The sequence below is a fragment of the Ixodes scapularis genome, unplaced genomic scaffold (genome assembly GCF_016920785.2).
Source record: "Ixodes scapularis isolate PalLabHiFi unplaced genomic scaffold, ASM1692078v2 ptg001568l_1__unscaffolded, whole genome shotgun sequence".
Taxonomy (NCBI): Eukaryota; Metazoa; Arthropoda; class Arachnida; order Ixodida; family Ixodidae; genus Ixodes; species Ixodes scapularis.
The window spans coordinates 2,261,987-2,280,766 of NW_024610167.1; the positions used below are offsets into that span (position 1 = coordinate 2,261,987).

General features: G+C 44.5%; 1 long non-coding RNA gene across 2 annotated transcripts; it reads left to right on the top strand.

Annotated features, from left to right (window-relative positions):
* The first annotated feature begins 14,513 nt into the window (after window positions 1–14,513).
* On the top strand, window positions 14,514–17,808 carry LOC120844793. 2 transcript variants are annotated; one of them, XR_006077258.1, is made up of 3 exons: window positions 14,514–14,677; window positions 17,525–17,603; window positions 17,718–17,808. It is a non-coding gene; the product is annotated as an uncharacterized LOC120844793 (long non-coding RNA). The 2 variants fall into 2 exon arrangements; XR_006077259.1 differs by lacking the exon at window positions 14,514–14,677 and adding an exon at window positions 17,337–17,349.
* Window positions 17,809–18,780: the final 972 nt, after the last annotated feature.

The window sequence follows — 18,780 nt, forward strand, 5'->3', positions numbered from 1 at the left end:
ACGAGCGGATACGTATATTTAATTGACCGAGCTCAGAATGACCTGTGGCAGTGGCATTGAAGCTTATTTTTCCACAATCAAACGCAGACATAATTTTGAATCTTGGTGAAGGATTGCTACTTGTCGCAAACTAATCACAAATTTTTATTTTGCAGTTTCTATATGGCTACAGCTAGCAGGTGCTGTTTTCATTAAGGTGAGGATTTCACATTCTGTTTTCTAACATCAAGTTTTTGAATGAGAGTCCTAAACAATTAACTTTCTTTTGCAGTAAATTCCAGATCCTCCAGTTCAGGAATATGTTAAATATATTTGGTATGGATAAGACCAGTGTTTTGCTTCTTTATTCACAATTTGACAACAGCAACATTTTTTTTTAATTTATCGCTCAGAAATACACACAAGAAGAGACTGCGTTGCAAAGAAATGTTGCGCTGAACGTGATATTCCAACTCGTATATAGTTTTATTAGTAGCCGATATAATATATTGGATTCCAATATCCTTAATACGCTGACTATATTGGAATCGTAAGCCCTTATTGGATCCCCATACGACACATGAGGATCCAATAAGGGTTTATATGGTATTGGATTCCAATATTTTCAGCGTATTATGGATATTGTAATCCCATAAAAAATCCTTATTGTAATACAATACAATAAATGTAATGTTTTCCAATACACTGTCTATATTGTATTGCAATACAATACAAATATATTGTTTACCAATATCCATAATACGCTGTTCATATTGGGGTTTTCCAATAGGGATAGCTTAGTGGCAAGCTCTCAACCTCGCTGACCATAAATCCATAAATGGACTGTTAGGTGTGTTTATATCGAGGTGAGGCCTTGTGCACACCCTGCCGATCTGACGCACGGATTCTTCAATGACTGTCGCCAGAGGCGCATCCTCTTGAGCCCTGCCCTGCGGAGAGGTGCCCTTGTGCGTTCTCTTCCTGGAGCGCAGTGGGGCTGGCTGCGGGGTTTGTGGCTGCCGCTCAACCAGGGCTGGTCTTGGCGGCGACAGCAGGGTGGGGTGCGCTCCTGAAGGTGCGCACTGCGGTGGCACCAACTGAGATGAGCTGGGCACCTGATTGCTCTGCTCCAGCTGAAGGAGCAACTGGCAGGTGGGAGACAGCTGCAGGTCATCCTGCAATGAGTCCTAGAAAGAGTGCAGCCATGTAACTCAACCACAATTGGCAGGAACAAAAATAGAGTTGCATTAAAACTCACATTGAAACATCCACTCCAATACTATATATTGAAATTTCGTTTTTTATTACTTGATCGTCCTCATATGCTTTCTGTAGAGGTGTGCGGAAACTTAGATTGAAACAGCGACTCCAAGAATATATCTTGAAATTTCGGTTTTCATTAGTTGAGCGACCTCATATGCTTTCTGTACACGTGTGTGGGTATCAAATTCTTGACTGCAAACAATGTTGGAAATTTAACTGCAAATCAAATTAAGATATATTACATTTCATACAAATTGAGCAGGAATGGCTTAATAAAACATGGCTGGAAACCTTTGATACAAAGCATACCTATCAAAATGACTAAAATATTATCTGTGAAACATTTCACTGCCTGCATTAAGAAAAGGAAGGCCCAGAAAAAATAAGTTAGGTGTAACATGGCAAGCGAGGCAATGACTAGCTTATTTATTTGAATATTGCTGAAAGTTTTCTTTCTTGTCACTGCCCTTTAAATTTGGGAGTTCAACTATTATCATAACCGGCAAATGGTGACTTGCAAAAGCGAGCAAAAATGTTGAGACCACCAAGCCGACCGAGACTCTCCGACACATGAGCCATTTATCCTCGCACACCAGTGCAATGCAATGACGACTGATGGATGAGTGCCAGTGAAACGCAGTTAAGCTTTTCTGTTTTGCTCTAATGTGAAGTGGACAAGCTTGACTCCAGCTACCAATTCCGGCAGATCCATCTGTGTATATGAGTTAGTTTTAGGGGTTTACAAAAAGTTTTGTTGCTGCTTTAGTGTGTTTTTCAGAGTATTTCTGTCTCCTTTTCACGTACAACAGGCCCGTGCTCTTTAAAAGAGGGGAGGGGGTTGTCTGCATCAGATCTACAGTGACTGGAATGCATTCTCGACTCGTGCCTATACACCATCTCATGTTTACAAACTAACCGGAGCGCCCCTAGCGGACGCCACCGACGCCGTGCATGCACGGTGGACGGTGGGCAAGAAGCTCGCCGTCGCCCATAAACAAACCATTGAATTGCGTTGTTGTCGGCGTCGCTGGGAGTCCCCGTGCTCTTTTTCGCGCTGGAATTGTTGATTCTACGTCCTAACAATGTCTGATTACTTGAGCGGCTTCAGCAAAATTAACGAGGCAAAACTTTGCGTGAATAATGTGACGTGCAGCGATTCATTTCACGTGGACGCCGCAGAATGGGCGCTAAAACCTGACTCCCACATTTAGATTCTGCTCACTATTTTCAGTCGCGACGTCGCACGGGCTGCAAAAGCGTGGACCGTAGCTGAGATGGTGGACGTCGATACTGAAAACCGCGAGTAGAATCGGGCATTACAAGTCGGTGATGGTAACTGGTAACAATGATCAATATCTTCTTGTATCTACTGTTTACACTTAGCCTACTTACCCCAACCAACCTTCAAAAGTGTTTTGAGGCCTGCACTTAATTCTTATCGCAATTCGTTTGAATGAGCTGGCGACAAAAAGCAGACAAGTTTGAAAGAGCAGACGACAGTTTGAACGCATGCGCAATGGAGTGCGGGCAAGAAGCATCGCGTCCCGTGTCAACAAACCATTGGAATGTCACGTTGTCGGCGTCTGTGTGAGTCTGCATACTCTTTTTCGCGTTAAAATTGTCGATTCTACGTCCTCATAGCAATGACTTACCACTTTAATCGCCTGAGCGAAATTATGAAGGCTCATTATGCCGCTAAACTCTGCGTAAATAATTTGACGTGCGGCGATTCATTCGCATGAACGCCGCAGAATGGACGTCAAAACCATGATCAGATTCTTCTAGCTATTTTCAGTCGCGACGTCGCTCGTGCTGCAAAAGTGTAGAAGGTAGAGGCGATGATCGCCGTCGATACTGAAAATCGGAGGCACGAACAGACCAAGCGTAAGAAGTCGGTAATGGCCACTGGTACCAATGATCAACATGTTGCATCTACTGTTTACACCGAGCCTACTTAAGTCTTTCGAGGCCTGCAATTACTTCTTATTGCAATCACCGGGTCAAAGTTTGGTCTACGGGCCGCTTTGGTTTCAACGAGCAGACGACAAAAAGCAGACAAGTTTGAAAGAGCAGACGAAAGTTCGAACGATCAGGCGGCCGTGTGATTTTAAAGACGCACTGAACCCGTGGGTGGTCCGGACAACTTGGCGGTTTTCTCTTAATGATGTTAGAACAAAACAAATACATCTGGAGACCACAAAGTGTTTCCCGCACAAGCAATCGTAGTTTGACAGCGTCTGATTTGCCCTTTTCACGGCTACTATCTACGTTCTCGGACGAACGGAGGTGGCAGAAATACATGAAAACTAATCTTCAAATCTTTCCAGACTCTCTTGGTACGGCCCCCGTCGCTGCATTTTGACGAGAACGCAGGTTTTCTGTCTGGTTTTTTCCAAAAGAGCACAGGAATGCATGTCTCGCACGGCGACGTCTGCCCACCGCCCCAGACCGGAAGTGCGCCCGACGCGCCACCACCGCGGCGTGACGTAGGAGAGTTGAGTTCGTGTATGGTGTTCTACACAACTCACGCATTGAAGGTGGTTCCAAGGTTGGAGGGAAGAATCGCATCATAAGAGCTGGTGCGTCATGCTGTCAGACACTGCGATACTGACGGTCTGTTGCACAAGTGTTCTGGCACAAGAGACAAGGTTAATGTAAGCGCCACTGTCATCACAGTATCCCAACTTGTTCCTGTAGAAGCCTCCATGTGCTGTGAAACTGAGAGTGAGCAACAGCATGACATTTCTATGACGTCATCAGGGTAAAATTGACGGACCACATAGGAAGACGCAATAAACACGCTTCTCAGAAACACTCTCCAGGTACTACAGTCACGTCTATTAAGTGCCATGGCAGTGTCTGTGCCTTGATGAGTAGTAGCTCGGTCACTTCCATACGCGCAAGTATTGGTTGAAGGCTCAGCTTTGTCTGGTGTAGTCAAGACGTGCTCGTCAAGGAAAGTATTTCGTTTTGGTTGCCTTTCCCAAAGATTACATACTTAGTCCTCTCAGCTGACAGATTGAGTCTGACACCTTTGAGATGTCATTTTGTAGCTACTAAACGGGGAGTATTCCTGTGGCCCACATCCCATTCAGCCAGGCAAGGATCGTCTCTAGCCTCCTGTAGGGTGTTGCATAGCACGTTTGCGTTGATGCCATCCAGGCAGAGTGCACTCAATTTTTATATGACCTGTCCATCCGTATGGGTCCGTGTTCATGACTGGGCGTGAGGCGTCGCAGACCTAAGGGCTTCCGACATGCTTGACGGTCTAAGACCCTTTTATCTCAGTCCTGGAATATTTTATTCTCTTTATGTCACTTCCAAGCAAAGCAGCATATGGTCGCGAATGACAGGCAGAGAGACGGTTAGTGCAGTAGCAAACTAAATGTTGAATAGGGCCGAACTTGTGCCCAAAACAAGAAATACAAAGAGGTGGCGTTGAAGGTCGGCGGTGTAGCACGATCGAGCGCAAGAGCGAGACTGCCTCCGGTGCTCACGACCTTTGTCAAGTTTTTTAGCCTTTCAGCAATGCATTGCTGAAAGGCTAAAAAATAAACTAATTATTAATGCAATGAATGCATAAAACATCAAATCCCACTCCTCCTACATTTGATTCTTGCCCCAAAATAAAATAGACCTTTTGTCAAGAGGTATTGATGTTTCTGTATTTAGAACGCAGAATCTTGCCCAGAGTAACTAGCATGCACTCGCTGAACTGTCCTTTTTCCCTAACAGCGAGTTTTTTTTTGTAAACAATGAATACCAGTGGCACTCCTTGCATTAGGTATCTGCACTCCTGTGTAGGTGGCAGTCAGAAATGCTGAACTTTTGATCTGAAAATATTAAAACACCACACACTTGCCCTGTTGGCAAGTACAGAAATTACAATAGAGATCTTGTGACTTACACGGGTGTCCGTTTCTTGGATCTCCTTGTCCGTTGCCTCAAGACACTCATCTGGGTCTGGAGCAGGAGTGTAAGCTCTCATGAGGAGCTCTGCAAACTAAAAGGCTTGGCTTAAAAATTAAGCATTTAAAATCCCAACGTGCTCGAGATGAATCAACACACATATGTCTGTGACAAATGAGGTTTGAACTCAATATATGCTCACGCTACTGCCCAAAATGTTTTTAGTTATAATCCCAAGTCCCGCCCTTTTCAATTTTGACAGGCAAACTCCTCGGCCTAGCAGTCATACAGCAACGACAATAGTGTCCCTCTACAACAGTGAAGCATTGCCAATATACACTCTAGGCTAACCTCCCATAGTGCTGGATCTGCAGGCTGCGGCTGTAAGTACTGACATGTGGGGAAGGCTGCCTTTTTTGCTGCATTTTTAATATTTTACCACCTCCAAGTTGAGCTATAAAAAAAGGACATAGAGCGCCTCGCAAAATTACGTTCGTGTGCCCACTTTTAAGCATGTATGTTTGTAATTTGAATTTTACAAGGCATGCCAAATCTGTTAGTGTTTACTGGCGACCCTGTATGTACGACCACCCTCTTTTTTTTTTTGTAACTTTAGTTTGACTAATGAGCACTAGAGATTTTAGCGTAGGGCCTACAAAAAGCAGAATGTTGCCTGAAAGGAAACTTGCCTGTAAGTGTTACTGGCGACAATCCCCCGCATGTCTCGGGTGCCACCACTAGATTTGCCTGTTCCAAGGCCATTTGTGGCTTATTTGAGCTGAAAGGAAGTATGACCATGTTACGCTCGCAAAAGAAAGTAAAGTTTGTTTATAGTCTAATAATATAATATGCATAATACGCTCTGGGGTGGATCTGGTGCTTGAGGAAGCTGAGCAAGTTCCAGAGCGTCCAGCTTGGCTGCCGGATGTCGTCCCGGTTAGCCCCGCTTCGGCCCGTACAGTTTTTGGCCTCCCGACCATACCTGCCTCGTATGGCCTGCCATGCACGTTTGCATTCATCTGCACTGCGCTCTGCAGCCAAAAAACCAAATATTTACAAATTAAGGCTTTTACCTTTTGAAGAAACGTTCTAGCGCATAACAAAAGGAAAGAATACTGGTCTTAGTTCGAGTCACCATGGTACAAGTCATAAAAATCTTACTAATTTTCTTCCCATATGATTTCACTGGGTCCGTTATTCATTTTTCATAATTTTGTGGAGGAGGTTTGGCTATTCCTTGATGATGTGGGGACCGCATAAATCTTTTAACATGCACTAAGTCTGGCTCAGAGGCAATAATTTATGTTTAGATTGTACTCACTGTTTAAGATTTGCAAGCCGGCTCAAGTGCTTTAAATAGGGTGACCCAAGTCACCAGGCTCGATATAAAATTAACCGTAAAAATCGACGCCTGCACGTAGTAATCTTAACTTTTCGTCAAAAGTGTATTTCACAGGTCGGTCTTTTCTTGTAAAATTGCAAAGCGTAGCTATCTTTCTGTAAAAAAGATAGGGGCAAGAAACTTGCCAGGGTCAACGGCGAGCGGCGACGCAGACCAAGTCGAATAGCGGGGCGGGTTTGGTGCTTGTATTGATAGATGGCGCTACCTCCTTAATGAGACTGCTCACGACCACGATGGTTTATTAAAATGAACATAATCTTTTTTGAAATGTACCTCAGGTATGTCTTTTAAAGCCTCTTCAAGGTACCGGGCATTCATGGGTGCTTCAGCTTGAACAATGCCCACACTTGTGTTCCGAGAAAACAAATGCCCGTCAGTTTTTCATCTATGAAGGTATTCTCTACACACAACCTTTCGTTGCATGCTACAGCATGGCACACATTTAACAACAAAAGTTTAGCAGCTTGCTGCAACGGGCAAGTTGCCTTGAAACAGACTCCCAATACTTTTTCGTCTAACCTAGAGTGCACTCTATTTTTTTCCATCTTTTTGTGCGTGATGAAATTGTGATGAGCATGTTGACGTATAGGAAAACTCGGAACAGACTATTCTACAAGAATAGTGTTTCCTTTATGCTAGCGCGTGTTAAAACTTCTCGGTCAGTGTAGGTATCCATTCGACAGCGATTCAACAATGACGTGACAAGTCACTTGACAACGCACTCGATCGCTAGTTCGTTATTTGCTTCAGTTTTAAAGTATGCCCTTACATTGCGTGCGTGCGATAGACTTCGGCGTTCAACGATAGGATCCGGCTACCGAAATCCCTTGCTTCGAGCGCCTAGCTGATCTAGCTTTCAATAAGAGCTGTGCCGCTTGAGCAGCGGGAGCATTTGTGCCCAGCTTTCAGATCAGACCGCGAGATTGAAAGACGGGGGAAAGTGTCTGGCTGGAGTGATTCCTGCGAGTCTGAGCAATTAGCTGATCTAGCTTTGAATAAGAGCTGTGCCGCTCGAGCAGCGGGAGCACCTGTGCACAGCTTTCGATTCAGACCGTGAAAGTAAAGGATGGAGGATCGCAGCGAGCGTCACCGACCGCGACCATCTGTGTCTCAACAGTACGTAGCTGCCCGTGCGCCTCGAATATACACACATGCAGAGGTGCCGTAGTGCTAATACACTGTGTTCACGCGTTGAAGAAACGGTGCACATGAACTAGCCTGCTGATCTCTGGTCACCTATTCACAGTAAAAATCTGGAATACGCTCGCGCGGCGATCCAGCTGCCGTGCTCGCAACAAACGTTAAGGAATGAATACTTACTTAGGAGGTTGCCGATGGTCTTCCAGGAATTCTCCCGCTTCATCTTGTCACGATAATCGTGTCGGGATGTATCCCATATCCGAGGGAACTGCTCTACTTTTTCAATAAGTGCTACCTCAAAACAAGGACTAAACTCGTAGGCCGTCTTCGAGGGAACGGGAGTCGGGACAGGCGGGATGAAGAAAGAAGTAGGAGGAGCCACATTCCTTTTTTTTTGTCGACTCCTGATTGGTTCGTCCGAGTGCCGCTTGCAACTCCTTACGACCAGGTACGACCGGCTAAGCGCAGTAGCGCAGACCTCGGCGTCCTCGGTTGCCATGGCAGCCAAGTGGTTTAAGAGGTTTCAAGAAGTTTTAGGGCACTCGGTCGAAGTCGGTCGCAAGAGTGTGAACGGACCTTTAGGGCCACTGCTAGCGTTCGGCTGTCCCTCTTAAAGCCACTAGAATCTTTTCTTTTTTTTTTGTCATGTCTTTTTTCGAACACCCATGTAACGTCATATTAATAAGTCACATTTAGTCATTTCAATACTTCTATTCACTTGGACATCTTTCGGATGCGGTTCAACGAAAACGACAAAATATTTGGATGCATATGGTGTAAAATTGGTCAGTCAGCATTTTTTGTACATTCAGTATATACAGTAAAGAAGTAACCCCTGACGCTGATAGCTTGCGAAAACATCCATCAGTTTTCCTCTCCGCGCAATAGCAGATGCAGAAACAAAATAAGAGACGAGCCAGGTGCCAATCCCCTCCTCAACTCGCAGTTAGACCAAGCGTCAACGTGAGCTGACGCTAATTATACACCGCCAGTGTTCATCATTGTCATGCGGTAAGGTTTGGAAAGCAGAAGCTTGGGCTGAGCTTAAGATATTGTTAGAGTTGGGGTATTATCATATTAATTTTGACATGAACCGTTACCCGAATGTTTTGTAATGCTGATGTCATGAACCTGAGCACTCGACTCGGGTTAACTAAATCGCTTACATTACGGTGTCACGTAACTCTTGGTGCAAAATCGTGATGTCATGATACGTCAGGCTGCCATCAAGGTTAATGCATCTATAGCGACTCCCTCAAAATAAATCGATTTGACGCAGTGAGTCACGTGACGTCACGGGGTCACGTGACATTACTTGGCTGCATGTATTGACACCATGACGTTACGTGACACATGGTTAATTATAGTGCCAATAAAAAGCGCCACGAAAACCCACAATTTATAATACACTGCAATTCTGAACATGACGACTTGATCAATATACAGAAATACAGCTGCCGATTTTTTTTTATTTCCATATATTCATTTTGTGATACTAACAAAAAAGAAAAGGAAATACCTTGAAACGTTTTGAACCGGTTACCGTTATATTTTTTTCGGTTTGGTTCCGCTTCAGTTCCAAGATGGCGGCAAAGATTTCCGTTCGGTTCAGTTCCGTTTCGACTAAAAATAACGGCTCGGTTCCGGTTTTCGATTTGGTTTGGTTCCGGTTCAAAACCCTGGAAGTGGTATTGAGGTCACGTGACGTCAATTTTCCCGCTAATTGTAGCGGAAAAACGAATTTGTTCATAGGTGAGGTACCACCAAGTCATGTGACGTCATTTTTTCTGTTAAATTTAGGGAGGAAACTGAATTGGTGTTGAGGATACGTGGAGTCAATTTTTCAGCTAAATATAGCGGGAAAACTGTGTTAGGAAGGGAGGATAAGGAGGAGAAGGACGTGAGGGTACCAAAGCCACCTAGAGCGGAAAGCCTGGGGCTCCGCAAGTGACGTCACGCTAGTCGGCCTAGGCCAACGTTATTAGATTACCTCAGTAGTGGAACTCCCGCGGAGCGGGGTACCCCCCTCACTCACTTCAGTCCGCCTAGTGTCGTTCGAAGCGCCATCTATATTTTCGTTTCATAGTTACGCGTTCCAAAGAGCCCAGCTGAAGCGCCAAATGGCGATTACAATGCCACCATTTATCCTACAGCGGTCACTCGAGGAACTGCACGTAACATCTATTTTGGCTTCAATCGGCTATTTCGGAGCCGAAACACATACAGTGGAAAGGGTCACAGGGATGCCACACTCGTGTCCCCCAGCGGGCTCGCCGCGAATTCGCCCGAAGTTAAGATGAGCCTAGGTCGGGACGCGCTACCTGAAATCGCGGCTGAGGCATGGTTGTATGAAAACAATATTAATTGTACTGCAAAACCCTGCAAACTAAAGATTTGAGAAAAGATCACGCGCCCCCCATTTTGTACTAAACTCCAATAAAAGTTACTACAAAAGGAGTTTTTTTTCCGTTGGTTTTTACGTTTCTAGTAACGTTGAAACCTACGTATTCTGATTCAGTTACCAAAGCAGCCGTCTGGCGGCACGTCGAGCGACGCTTGGCGAGTCGCTGCGGCGCCTATGAGCAGTTCCGTAACTGAGCTAATCTAATAACGTTGGCCTAGGCTAGAGTTTCTCGATATGCTCCCCCGAAGGGGGAGGAGAGTTGCGCATGTGTTTTCCCCGTGCCGCCACGCTGCTATTAGCCGAGATCCGTCACGTGAGGAGCAAAGCATCCGGTGCCGTGCAAGAAAGCCACCTTTACGGTTGCTCCGCCGACGTTGCTCGTGCCCCGACGTATGTTCCCCTGCTTTCGCCTCATTCTCCGCTTTTCTTGTTTTCCATGTGCGGCGGCGCGCGCGGTGCCGCTATTCGCCAAATTTAGTCACGTGCCGAGCAAAGCATCCAGGGCGTGCAGGAAAGCCGGCTCTACGGCCACCCGCCGAGGCTGAATGCGCAACTCTGCTACCGTAGGTAGCTATATACAAGAACTCCAGCCTAGGCGAAGCCGAAGCGCGCAACGGAGCAGCGCTCAATGGTACCAACTATTCCAGTTTCTCGTCACAAACATGTGTTTATTGGCTCGCGCCTTAAATATCTTGAACAAAACGGTGGTCCCTGTGCATGGTAGGATATACAAGTATTTTTTTTAGAGCGCAGCTCTTTGGCGCCTTTTATCTCACATGTCACTTAATGTCACACATAGTGCTCCTGATACGCACTAAAACGAGTTATTTTGTTCATGTATAAAGCCTCAGCGCGCTCCCTTCAACTGCAAAAAAAGCTGATTTTAAAGCTCAAGGAGGACCTCCGGTATCGGTCGTTGGTGGTGCCTTACGGTTCGAACGGCACTTTAAATTAAGACCTCAGAAAACTCACACATACGCAGTTCGAACAGGAGGGCGTATTTGTTTTGTCTCCGCAGGCATCAAAACAATAAGATCTCCAAGGAACAGATAAAAAATATGACACCTTATCCCCACTAAGCCAAGTACTTTGTTTACTAAACTCGGAAAATTAATAGGCGTCCTCCCTAATTCTTTTCTCCTACCATAAGCAGCCGAAAAATACTTTAATTCTGAAACTAAATGTCGCATCATGACAACCAAACGCACAGAATAAACGGCTGGTTCTCCTTTTTGCAAAATGATAGTATTTGAGACAATGTTATTCACAGAGATATCTGGTATTTAATGTCGCCGAAAGTAAACTAGGCTCACGTCTTCTACACTATTAGCGCTGCCTGTAACAACCTTAATATCTACAGCATATACCTGTACTGGACGAAACTATGCACGATCGATGCTGCCAGACCATTACGAATTAGTTAATACGAGGTATCGATTCGGCACATATATGTACTGGATTTAGCCAGACTGACGTTGCGCCAATGTTTTACGTTTCGATCGAATTTCCTCAGAAATATTCCCAGAGCTATAACCCGTAAACGGCAATCTTCCCAGTCGATAAACTATCTAAATATTTCTGTCTGTACCCGTCGACTGGTGTGACCAGGTACACTTTAAATGAGTAAGTAAAGTTATGGCGTGTGGGTGATACTAACTACGAACGTAGTCAGGCTGATTTGCGAATTGAAGAGAAGTTATGGATACAGGCTGACGAAGATGGTGAATGGTTTCTCAGCGAAAGGACCACCAACAAGTTTCAGAGATGTCAAGCTTGATAGCCATGAACCTGTTCAGAGGGGTTACAAGTTCATTTTAACTTTCTGGTCATGTATTCCACCTGGCCAATTAGAAATATTAAATAAAAAAAAAACCTAAATACTTGCCGCACTATATAAGCTTGTTTGACTTTTTATTTGGCATTTGTAGATATTTATTATGCCTCTCTCCTGTGAATTAAGCCCTTGCATGTTGATCGCATTATTTATATCGTTAATAAATCATTGTGCAGATGTTAACGAGCTTGACTGTTCTTTATATTTAGATAAAAAAATCAATAGAATATTTGGTCTAGACGGTGGTTAATCTTTAATGTACTACTACTCCAAACGACGCTCATACGGCACAAAAAACGGTAGGCATATCACTATGACATGATTAGGATAGTGAAGTAAAAAGAAATGCCTCGCTAACCTAAATATTTAGGTATAACTCTGGTAATTTGGGAGTAGTCGTAGTCACCTTAAAAACGTGTAAATGTATTCTTTAATTTATTACGTTTTTATTCTTTACTCTGTTTTTTCTTGCTTTGAGTGAATGACTGGTAATACAATCCTTCATTTACCACTCAAAAACTTACAAGCTATCCCGCGTTGTGAAGATGGATTTGCAGCAAAGCTCTTCATCATATGACACAAGGGTCGTGCGGGACCACCACCCAGAGGAAATTAGACACGCGCGACGGGACCCTCACCCAGGGAGAGCGGAAGGAACTAGGTACTTAAGTGCTTGCGACGACGACAAAGAAAGGGCTGTGTGAATTTTTGTTTACGTACACGAAAAATCCACGAAACCATAGCCATAGCCAGACTTGTACGTAATCCGTTACAAGTAACGAAATTACTTGAAATCCCTTACTTTTATCTGTATTTTAGTAACGGGATAATTACATCTTTTCTAGAGTAATTTTAAAGTAATTCCCTTACAGTTTTTACGTGACAGATTCCTTGCAATCCGTTACAATTTTTTCCTGGACCAACCCTGCCCCGCCTTTCTAAAGAAAAGGTCGTTTTTATTTTGGTAAAGTTGAGCGCATTGACCAGCGCCAAGGGAGGCTTGGCACTCTCCAGTTCTGCAAAGCCTTTTTTGCAACACCAAGCCCCTGAATTTATTTTTTTTTTAGATCCTAACAACAATGTCATAAAATCGAAATAAGCATTTCTGCACAAAAAAAGGGGGGGGGGGGCAAGTTATATTCGCTTTTTTTAGTGTCTTTGTTTTTTTCTTTACGATCGAAGGCGGGGCGAGGTGGACAACAAGTGATTGTATGCCTCTTCGAGAAACTCTAGGCGGTAAGTGCACAGACAAGAATTAACGATGTCCTTCTCGGTTATAGTAACTACGACCATTTTCATAACGTCACAACACGAGACAACACTCGGTCTACCCTAAAATCCACCAAAAAGGGATGTGATAATATATGAAGGTGTTGTAATATTGCCACAAGCACACTCGTTCATTGCTGCACACTTATCACATTCTCTTAGAAAACAGGATGTATTTTTTTCTGCTTTCACATTATTTGAACCTGTTTTGAAAGCTGCTTCCTTTTTTGTAGTCCAATTTCTAGGGTCGGCCCATAATATTTGTGAATTTCAGTCAAATTATACGCATCTCAGCCACCCTTTTTGTGAGTCAGCTTTTTGCGATCACTCCGAAAATAATAATTGGCTTCCTTTTTTTCGCTTTTTGTATTCCAACACGACGCATCTTTACAAATAAAAGATAAGAGATCTTTACAAATAAAACATAGTGGTGGCTGACGTAGACTTGAGATTCTGGGCTTGAGGAGAGAGTGAAACTCATGAGTGGGGGGCCATAGTGTGGCTCAGTTCTCTGCCCTTGGCTGCCCGTGTCATCAGCGGAAGTCTGTCTGGAGAAAAGCGGAGTAAACTGCAATCGGTCCGTGCTCCGTGCGTTTTTGAACGGCATCAAGAAAGGTACACATGACAAACGTGCATTTGCATTTCCTTATTTTAACCGACGTTCTGAGTATATTTTTTTCTATCACTTATATTTATTTATTAGAAACGTTTTCTTATTCACCAACGCGCCTCAACCGAGGCTCGACCTGTTCAGAATCAAAGGAAGAAGAATATCGAGCCAAACCTTAAATATTATTTATATTCACCTTACTGGTACCAACTCTACTAAAACTCTCGAATATCAGGCAACGGCTGCAACGATGAAGCTTTGCCCTATCTTCGAGCTAAATAGTACCTCCATTGCTTCGCTGAAAAAGCTCAATGCAGAGAACTAAATATTCGTGAGGCACAATACGGCACTCCCATCCAGTGACTCAGTTCAAATGGTGCTCAGCGTAAACTGTAAACAATTCACGTCAATTTGACGTGTCTTTCCCTCGTCAAAAGAGACGGGCACGCTCATCATTTCAAAATACGAGGATGCCCTCATTATTTATTTGGCGCGAGAGCCGAGCCTTCCAGAAAAGCCGAAATCCCAGGAGTGCAAGCATGCGCACATGGCGAGGAGTTGAATGCCCCGCCGCGCAGCGCGCAGCCCCGCAGCTCTTTCGCGGCCCTCCTCTCTCGCAGAATGGCGGTGTTGGTGCGTTGTTGCGGTTGTTGCAATACCCATCTCTGTTGCTTTGTGGTTTTGCTCCGAGTCGTCCGCCCGTGCCGCGCAGGCGCAAACAGAGGTTGCAGCAGCTATCGCCATGCTATCGCTCTTCGGGCGTTCGTCGAACTCGCCTCGGTGGCTGTTGACATCGTGGTCAGTGTAGTGTTCTGTGATGCATCAGGCCCTCATCAGCTCATCGACGACTAAATCGCCCACTTCAAGGTATGCAATGTGACTTTATCCTTGCAATGTCTTGCTTACGTGTTTTAATCGAATATTTCTCCACGTTCCCGGTTCGAGTGCTTTCGGTTGAAGACGGAAAGCGCTCGAGCGTGTTCGAAATCTGCGGTCTTAAGGTACGTTTATACTCCAACGTAACGTCGACGGGCACGGCGTAGCGCAGCGCGCACCAATACTGATTGGTCGCAGATGTCGAGTTCCTGGTTGCCGGCCAATGAAAGGCGCGCATTCTGCGCTACGCTGCGTTCACTGCGCTCAACGTCGGAGTATAAACAGTCCTTGAGAACACGGGCGTCCACCGACACATCGTGCTTTTGGTGTTTCTTTTTCAGCACGTTATGTTTCCGTTATAATATGCACGTGTTTATTCATCCGTGCTTCAGCGGCGGCGCCTTTATTCAGAGCCCTGCGCCTTATCTCTTAGGAGAACTCGTGAGTACGAGCTTTTATGGAAGCTTAGTTTCTGTGTTTGTTTTTGCAACAACATTGATGCAGCCAGACAACATGAGCGAGCGGCTAACGTCTTTGTAACGACGCAATGTCATTGAACGACGTTTTAGCGGCTTCGAAAACGGAAGTTTCCAGTGCACTCGATTCACGAGCCTCTAAGACGTACACAAAATTATTGGCCGCCCTCGTAATTTGACGGGAAATTTCTCAAGCAGTTTGGAGGGTTAATTGTTGTAAACATCCACTCTGCAGCTCGCTGCTGGCTCTGACTTTATATTTAACAGTGTGCTTATTTTTTATATCGTATTTTCCGGGGGCTATAGTCCAAGGTCTATACATGTTTAAAAGCTGAAATTTTAGGCTGTGCGGACTCTCTACGCGTGCGGACTATGCACGAATTTTGTTTTTCAAGATCGTTCATTATGAGGAGATGTGACGGATTTTGTGAGTGAAAGAGTATGTTAAGATTGATTTATGTATATTATATGCAGGCACGTAGCCAGGGGGAGGCCCCCCCCCCCCCCCCCGAAAAAAAGTTTTGGCTACGTGCCTGATTCTAGGCTTCTTTGTGTGCTAAGAAAGCAGACATGTGTCAAGGTGTGCCGTCTATAGGAAGATTTTCGTGTCGACTAAGCACGAGGTGCTGACTATGCACGGCACGCGGACTATGCACCGGGTGCAGACTATCGAGTATCTAAGCAAGAACTTTTACTTTGGACCCCTAATTTGCCCCTGCGGACTATACACCGGGTACGGACTATAGCCCGGAAAATCGCCAACTATAATTAAAGCCACTTATCGCTTGACCTCGCTCTCCCCGCGGGAGAATGCGGAGAGGCGGTGACCACGTTGTGCAGAATCGACAGTTGACCGGTCAAACGAACATTCAGCTTCCACCGCACTGTCTGTTTAGGGGTGAACATTTCGCAAAATCGTAATAATTAGCTCAGCATACCCAACGGCTGATCGGCTTCGCAGAAGTTTATATTTTATTTATTTTTCTGCGCTTTCTTGTTTTATTTCTCATTGATGAGTACTGTTCATTCATTTGCACACCTGAGTCCCTAGACAGCTGAAATCACGTCGAAAGCTTCTTGTGATATAGTTTTTTTTTGTAATCTTGAACGGACTGTAAAGGAAAATGAAGGTGATATATATGTGGATGCCATCCTCACTGTATAATTGTAGGGCTCGGCGGACATTAGACAGGCGGATAAACGTCAAAATATGTTTACTAATTAACCAAAAATTGTAGTCACTGTTTAATTACATAGCTTTTTACTTTTCTTTTCTTATTTCACTGTAGATTACACTTGTGCAGCTTCAGACACCCCGGCCGTGACACTTCCCCTTTGGACTCGGTTTAATGAATTTGTGTTAAGTATAGTTGCGTTATTTGTTTAGTATAGTTACGTTTATTATCATTAGTGCATGATTTTTTTAACGAGGTTATAATTGCTTCCGCTTTTTTACAGTGGCTATTTTCAAACCTAACGTTGCATTTGCATATGTTGGTGTGCATGTGCATGGTGTGTGTCTGCATCTAACTGTGTCACATGACACCTGTGACATGCTAATGACGTTTGCATGTAGTTGTTTCACTTTGTACTCGGGCTCAAAGTATAGCTATGTTGGACTTTTAATTTCAGGGTGGCATATCCCACAAGCCTAATGTTGGCTGTGATGTGCCCGTCATGCTAACTGATGTGCGCTAGATACAATAAATGTATTATATTATTATTATGAATATTATTATTATTATTTAGCGGTTTAATGGGCCTCTTCGCAATTGCAATATTAAAGAGAGTAATGTAACCCCAAAACTCTAACCGGCGATTTCCGAAAAACATGGATTACCTCAAAACTTGCTGCTTTTTCACAAAATCGTTTCATTTATGTTGGGCTTTAATAATGTCTCCGTTTAAAATTGCAATCGCAGCATAGCCCATTATACCAATTCCTTAGAGGGTAATTAACATATTTTGGATAGTAAACATAATTTTATGTTTATTCACTTATCTAACGTTTGTCATTGCTGTGGTATTGCTGGCTACTGCAGTGTGTGACCCAATTGTTATATGTTTGTTATAGGTACTTTGGCCAGATGAACCTCAAAAGAGGTACCAGGTGTGCAGCATGCCATACCGCAAAGAGCGGCATTTATCCGAAAGTGCTCAGGCTCATCAAGGAAGGGAAATGAACCCGTAGGTACTATCCAAAGATTGCCAGCCGCTCTCTTCAAGCCGCATGGAGAGCTCTATGAGTTCAGCAAGCGTTCCTAGTGGTCCTTGGGATATTTCATGCTGGAGGCTTATGTAGTATTGGTCTTGTCTTTGTAACTTTGTGGGTATAAGGCAAGCTGTATTAAATTTATTGCAGGTTCCAGTTGCACCAAGCTGGTGCACTCACCCTCAGGTTGCAAGCCGCTCTCTTCAAGTCGCATGGGGTGCTTTATGAGGTGAGCAAGCATTTCTAACAATCCCTGGGACATGTCCTGCTTTAGGCTTATGTATTACTGGCCTTGTCTTTGTTACTATGTGGTGTATGGCAAGCTGTACTAAATTTATTACAGGTCCCAGCTGCACCAAACAGGTGCACGCACCATTACAGATTGCAAGCCGTTCTCTTTAAGCCACGTGGAATGTCCCATGAGGTGAGCGTGCATTTGGAGTGGTCCTTGGGACATGTGCTGTAGGCTTATGTATTACTGGCTTTGTCTTTGTTGTATACGCCAGGCTGTATTAAATATATTGCAAGTCCCAGCAACAAAAATTGCAAGCCGCTCTCTTCAAGCCGCGTAGAGTGCTCTCTGAGGTGAGCAATGATTTCTGGTGGTCCTTGGTACATGCCCTTCTGGGGGTTTATGTAATACTGACCTTGTCTTTGTTATTTTCTGGTATATGGCAAGCTGCATTAACTTTCTCGCAGTTCCCATCTACACCAAGCGGGTTGACCCACCGTCAGACCGCAAGCCGCTGTCTTCAAGCCACACAAAGTGTTCTATGAGGTAAGCAATCATTCCTGGCTGTCTTTGGTGCATGCCATGCTGGGGGTTTATGTAATACTGGCCTTCTCTTTCTTACTTTCTGGTACATGGCAAGCTGCATTAACTTTCTCGCAGTTCCCATCTACACCAAACGGGTTGTCCCACCGTCAGACCGCAAGCCGCTGTCTTCAAGCCGCACAAAGTGTTCAGTGAGGTGAGCAATCATTTCTGGCGGTCTTTGGTGCATGCCTGCTGGGGGTTTATGTAATACTGGCCTTCTTTTTGTTACTTTCTGGTATATGACAAGCTACGTCAACTTTCTTGCAAGTCCCAGCTGCACCAAGCGGGTAGACCCACCGTCAAAGACCGCAAGCCGCTTTCTTCAAGCCGTACAGAGTGTTCTGAGGTGAGCAATCATTTCTGGCGGCCCTTGGTACATACCATGCTGGGGGTTTATGTAAAACTGGCCTTCTCCAGTTTGATCCAGTTTTACCTAAGGAAAAGGTGGACCTCTATAGTGGGATGGACATGCATTCAATATTTTTATATACATGTATACAAAGCCGTCTATTTTGATTCGAACGAAATTTAAAAAAAATGGCACGAGTTACTTAAATGATTTCCTCACTGTGTGTTTATGGGGCTTGGA